Source organism: Phymastichus coffea, unplaced genomic scaffold (assembly GCF_024137745.1).
Source record: "Phymastichus coffea isolate CEN01 unplaced genomic scaffold, Cenicafe_Pcof_1.1 PCOF00021, whole genome shotgun sequence".
NCBI lineage: Eukaryota > Metazoa > Arthropoda > Insecta > Hymenoptera > Eulophidae > Phymastichus > Phymastichus coffea.
The window spans coordinates 373,489-379,663 of NW_026706832.1; positions in this window are offsets into that span (position 1 = coordinate 373,489).

Consider the following 6,175-nt stretch of genomic DNA (forward strand, 5'->3'; position numbering starts at 1 on the left):
TTGTTCTATGTTTATTATTTTTGTAATTTTCTTTTATAGGCTATTTTATAAAATTTCATAACCTAGCGAGGTTATATCTGCAGTTCTCGTAAATTTCTTGCGCGAATATTGTGCCAATTTCATATTTCGTACTTTAACCGGTAGGAGTTTCTCAAATCCTCCGCCAAATTTTCTGCGCCGAATCTCCAACTGCCTCATTTACCTCATACCCACCACCCGTCTACGATAATCCGCTCTTCCTTAGCAGCTATCATCGGTCTGAGTTTGTCGCAGTCAGCCTCTCCAATATCTTTTTTACTAATTGACTTGTGTGAAGTTTCTTTTTCTTTTCCATTCACGTCAAAGAGAAATTGCGTTAAATGTAACCTCCCCTTGTAACCTCTTAATCGCTCCTTACTCTGTTCTTCCTGCAATTTTCTTTACCACTTTAACTGTATATCTCTCAATTCTCGACCGGTTACCACTCAAACCGTGATTTCATCTGGTGTGCCGATCACGCCCTTTCAAACAACATCACACCCGCTAACACATCTGCAGCACTCTTTGCTACGCCCACTGGCCACTTCCCATCCATCCTCTCATTCGCTCAGAAGTGTTTAGCCTCACCTTCGGAGCCATCATATTCACCAGTTGCTAAGCAGCCTTGTAAGGTGTCTGCTTATTTGTCACCTGAATTTTTGGACTCTACTTCTTTACGTTGCCTGCAAATATGCTTTACTTTGCGCCTTCTGAAGGCTCCTCTATCTCTCTATGCAGCTGCGCATCATCACACCAGCATGATGGAGGAGCTAGAATGGTTTCCGAAGGAGGCGCAGCTAAACGCCAGACGGTATGAGGAAGTACGTGACATGTGGACGCATCTCCGGGCTGAGCATCAGGCTAGGGATGCGCATTTCGCCGTTACTGAGGAATCTGAGCTCTTGGTCTATGGTCTCCCGCCTGAGTTCAATGGCACACTATTTCAAGTTGCCACTGCCGTTCTTGTCGCGCTTGGGTTTGGTGGGATACATAATCTTCCGCCAGTAATTGATAGCCGCGAGTGGAGCCCTTCAATTACAGCTCGCCATGACTCACAGTAACCACCTATCAACAGCAAAACTCCACGATCTTTCAACAGCCGCTTTTCCGCCGATTTTTCATTTTCCTGGTTGATTCTTCTTCAGTTTGCGACAGAATTTTCCGCTTTGCTCCGAGACTGAACATATGGCGCAAACAATTTTGCTTGCGGTGGTGACGCTAAAGTGTATGGTCGCCCTATATCGCTAAAGTCAGTGTTCGATCTTCTTATAAAGGCGAGACGAGTGAGCGCTGACCTTGGATATGCCTGGTCTATGGTTAGAAACTTGAAAGTTTTCTGCACACCCACTCAGCGTTCTGATCCGTTACTCATAACGTGTGAGACTGATATTCATAAACTTGACCCTTTACAGCGTTCGAATTTTCCTAGTGTCAATCGAATTTCTCCCCCTACCCAGAATGAAGGACCAACACCGCCTTCACTCCTCTCTCAGTCTACTCATATGGCTTTTTGACATAAATCAGTACAAACATATCCAGCTATTCAAGTTTCTCTTCCACCGTCTATCAGCTTTGCACACATAAATCTAAACGGCCTGAATGTTCTCTCGCATTTTTCTTTGCTTGAAATGGAAATACTTTTTAACCCCTACGATTTAATCGCGATTTCCGAGACAAAACTAAACGATGTAATTTCCAATGAGTATCTTTCCCTATTTAATTATAATTTTTTTCAACTTGATCGTGTGAATAGAGAGGGTGGCCGAGTGTGATTTTATGCTGGTTCCGCTCTTAGAATTAAAATACTTTTGCATTCCGACTCAATCTTTGATAATACTCCTGAATTTATGGCGGCGGATGTTCGCAATAAAAATCAGGACAAGCTATTATTTGCCGTGGTCTACCGTCGGTCTTCCGCCTCCATCCTTTCCTTTTTCATTAATTCCATATCAGCTTATCTCCTACATTATAACAATGTTCTTATAACCGTTGATTTTATCTCCGACCTCAGTAGTATAGCAATGTATGTTCCAGCACACCTGCGGGGGATCCGTAAACCTTTGGTCCCCCCTGGCTTAACCCTTTCATGTTAATAATAATTGTTATTGTTAACAATTATTATTAACAATATTCGTGGGGGCCCCTGGTTTAACCCTTTGGTTCCCTGGCCTAACCCTTCCACGTTAATTATTATGAGTGTTAATAATTGTGTATAATTTTTTCAGGAAGGTTTTTAGGGCTCCTAGTCCCTAGGGACCCTATACCTAGTGCTTTCTGTCTAATTTTATTAAATGTATTTTTTAAAAATTATAAATATATTATTGACAATTTACTTGCTACATTGAAAATGAATGAACTGAAAATGAAACGAATAGAAAATAGCGACGATTGAAAAAAATGAAGAGACAGACCGGAGAATTGAACCGGAGTCCTCTGGGTTGGCAGGCTAGCGCTCTACCAGTAGAGCCAATGCCACATGTACCTTAGAGAATATATATTGTGTATATTATCTACATGCGCATACATTTGATATACATTTGATAAGTTAACTATGTCTATCACAAATGTAGACCACAGCTGGTTTGAGGGTGATCAAGCTCCTCCACTACTTTCTGGAAGAGAGAAAGAGAGAGTAACTATGTTTTGCTACCAACCCTCTTTATTTTATACTCATATTGTAGAAAAATATTACCTGTAAATATTACAAGCGTTCGGTAGGATTTTCGACAGTCAGTCTCAAGGGAAACTTCGAGTTGGTCATAGTACATTATGAAATTAGTTTTTCTGTGTAAAAAATTTTGAGTAAAAAGATTTTTGTTAATGAAAATGGAAAATATAGTTAATGTCTGTCAGCTTCTAGAAACCGTAAGTAATTATTTTAAAAATTAAAAATAATTATATATATACATATATAATTTTAATAATTTTTATTTATAATTTATAGAATACTAATGCTATCCTGCGTGAGCTGTTGTATCGGCTGCTCATTGTCCTTTCAAACGCAGTAAGTTCTTTTTTATATTATTTAATATTTAATATTTAAATATTTATTTATTTTCAGTTGCTTAGGTGTGCAGGCAACACACAACAATTATCCAAATCACTCAGATAATTGCGGGTGTTCGTGAAGTAAGTATATTATTATTATTATTTTTTAATTCTATACATTTACTTATACAGATTTTTTATTTTTCAGTGGATCAAAGAACCATTGACCGAAAGGCTGGTCGCGCAATAATTAGCCTGTCAAATTGAAAAGACTGTAGAAGGTCGAGTGAGGGCGCAGCTATGTCGCCAGAAGCGCGCAGAAATAACGAAAAAAAACAAGAATTCACACGATTAGACCGCAAGAGAAAAGCTGAGCTGGCCAAGATGGTGCAGGATGAATTAGCGGACAAAATAAAAAAAAGATTAGTTCCAGTAAAATCATCCTCATCAGCGTCACCATCATCAACAACATTATCTTCAGGATCGGAGACGTTGTCATCGTCGTCTACGTCTGCATCGTCTACGTCTGCGATGTCAGCGTCGTCTATGTCTAAGACGTCTATGTCTGCGTCTACCACATCTGCGTCTGCGATATCATCGATGCCTTCGCTTGACATTTTGCAACATGATGTGGCAATTGATTTTTTCTATTAAGGTAAGAAAACACTTATATTTATTATAAAATTTATATATTTAGTGCGTTTATTTTAATCAGAATTAATTAATATTTTTAATATTTTATAGAGAACTGTGCCGAAGAAACCACAAATTAAGAGCAGTGAGGCTATTCGGCGTAGAATAATTATGATTCCGGCTGAACCGACAACGAGAAAGCCGACTCGCCCCCTCAAGATAGTAGGAACGCATAAGAAGAAAGAAGACAAAATAAAATAAAATAATATTGTTTTTGTAATAATTAATATATATTTAAAATAAAATAAATTAAAATAAATAAAATGCTTTATTTTTTCTTTAATTAGAGAGAGGGAGAGAAAGAAGTGAGAGAGTGAGAGAACTAGTGGTAGAGATAGAGAGAGAAAGAGAGAGAAAGATAAAGAGCATTACTGTAGTAGCGCATCCCAAAGCTAGAACTGTAGACAGCATGCGTACTGTGGTTCACGCTGTGTCAGAGCTAGAGAGAGAGATTTACATATGCTGTTATGATTAGGTATTAAGTAAAGATTAGGTATTAAGTAAAATTAAATGCTTTTGTTCATAAAATTTAATGTGATGTACCGTGTGTTACACATTTTAATTAATTTAGCTTATATTTAATTGTATAATTTACTATTTATTTAGAGAGTCAACTATATTAAACTAATTTCTTTACATCATAGATGATTGGATCTGCGAGTGGGCCCTGCGACAGAGTGCCTCCCCCAACCACCCATCCACCTACTCCACCCACTCACACCCACCGTCCACACACACCCACCTACAGAGGTTATTGAGGTAGGATGCTGTAGAAGTTGGTAGGGTATTTAGTAAGCTATATGATGGTCTCTCTCATTCTCCTTCTGTAGTAGGGAGCATAGTAAGCTTATGCTGGCTAAGTTTCGGCCCTCGGAAAAGGGGTAGCGTCTCTACCTTGCTAGGCGCATACGCCGTGTAGTGTGGATGCTGTTCTCTCTCTCTCTCTCTCTTCTCTCTCTTTCTCTATAATTATAGGTAGTTTGTATTAACTTCTAACAATATATATCGTGTGTATATACAGGGTGTCTCAGACCACCCGTCCACCCCCCAAAGTGTGCCGAAAAAGTTTTTTTTTCAAAAATTGATAACGCAATTATATATAAATCGAGTACGCTCTATCGATTGGACGTAAAATCAACTTCCGGTTCCAACCGGAAATGGCCTATTCAGACCGGAAGTGCATGAAAATCCATTTTTTTAAATGGAACATGCATATTTTTTTTCAGATTCAGATTCTACGGTAGAAAATACGAAAATTTCATAGGAAGAATTTTTTGAAAAAATTTGATATTTGACCTCTAATTGACGTCTGAAGTCTGTAATCCACCAGTTCGTACTCAAGCTGCGAATATGCACGTTTTAACAATGGAATAGGATAATGTGGCTCCTCTAAGAGGTTTTCGAATAACATAAATAACACAGCTCTACAAAAAAAAATGAAAGTATTTTCCCCGATATCTGACTGTATGTTCTTTATGTTTTTGAGGTCGCTGAATCCGAATCCGGGGTCCGTTTGACTCCATCACGTCAGGGTTAAGGGCATTTGAAGGTCAAATTGCGAATCGACCCGTTAAAAAATTTTAAAAAAATTCATAATATATTTTTGGGATTCCTGATTCCAAATCCAATCTTTTTTGAACCTCAACATGTCAGAATCAAGGTCAAACGGAGGTCAAATCATTCAAATCGGATGATACAATACTTTTGACTCCAGATTCTGAAAGAGCGGAAAATTTTTCGTCCGAATACGAGTACATAGTAATTTTTTTTTTAAACCGACTTCTGTAGGTCGTGTTGCGGTTATCCAAAATAAGACTTGGATATCTAGTTTTGGCCGGAACATTGAACGCAGATTAGAATTCTGGTTCTTTAGACAGTTGATCTTCATATTTTTTGAGTCACTGATCACGAAGCTAGTCCTTTTTACTACATCGTAATGTCCGTTTAATTTAATGTCCGTTTGTGATAACGGACTTGCTTTTGTTCAAACGATCTACGTAATGGTTTTCTTTTAGGTGTTACTGGAACTGTTTCTATATCTCGTTTTAAATTCCAGCAGTAGTCTGCCATCATATTTATACCCCATGTTCCTTGATAGCGCTTTTCCATATCTTTCATGTCTTGATGACATCTCTCTCCATGCTCTTCACTGAAATCACCTAATTTTATTGGAAAGAAATCGAGATGAGAGTCTACAAAATGCAATTTGATGCTCATATTACATCCTAAATTCTTATAGTTTTCAATCATAACACCTACTAGTTTTTTATAATTCGGACTTTTATTGTTCCCTAAAAAATACTTAGAAACTGCATGGAAGCTAGTCCATGCCGCTTTCTCTAAATTTGTCATTTGAGATGTAAAATTGGGATCATTGAAGAGCGTTCGGATCTGTGGACCATTAAAAATGCCTGCCTTTAGCTTGGCTTCACTGAGTTTGGGCATTTTTTTCACTATATATCTAAAGCAATCTCCA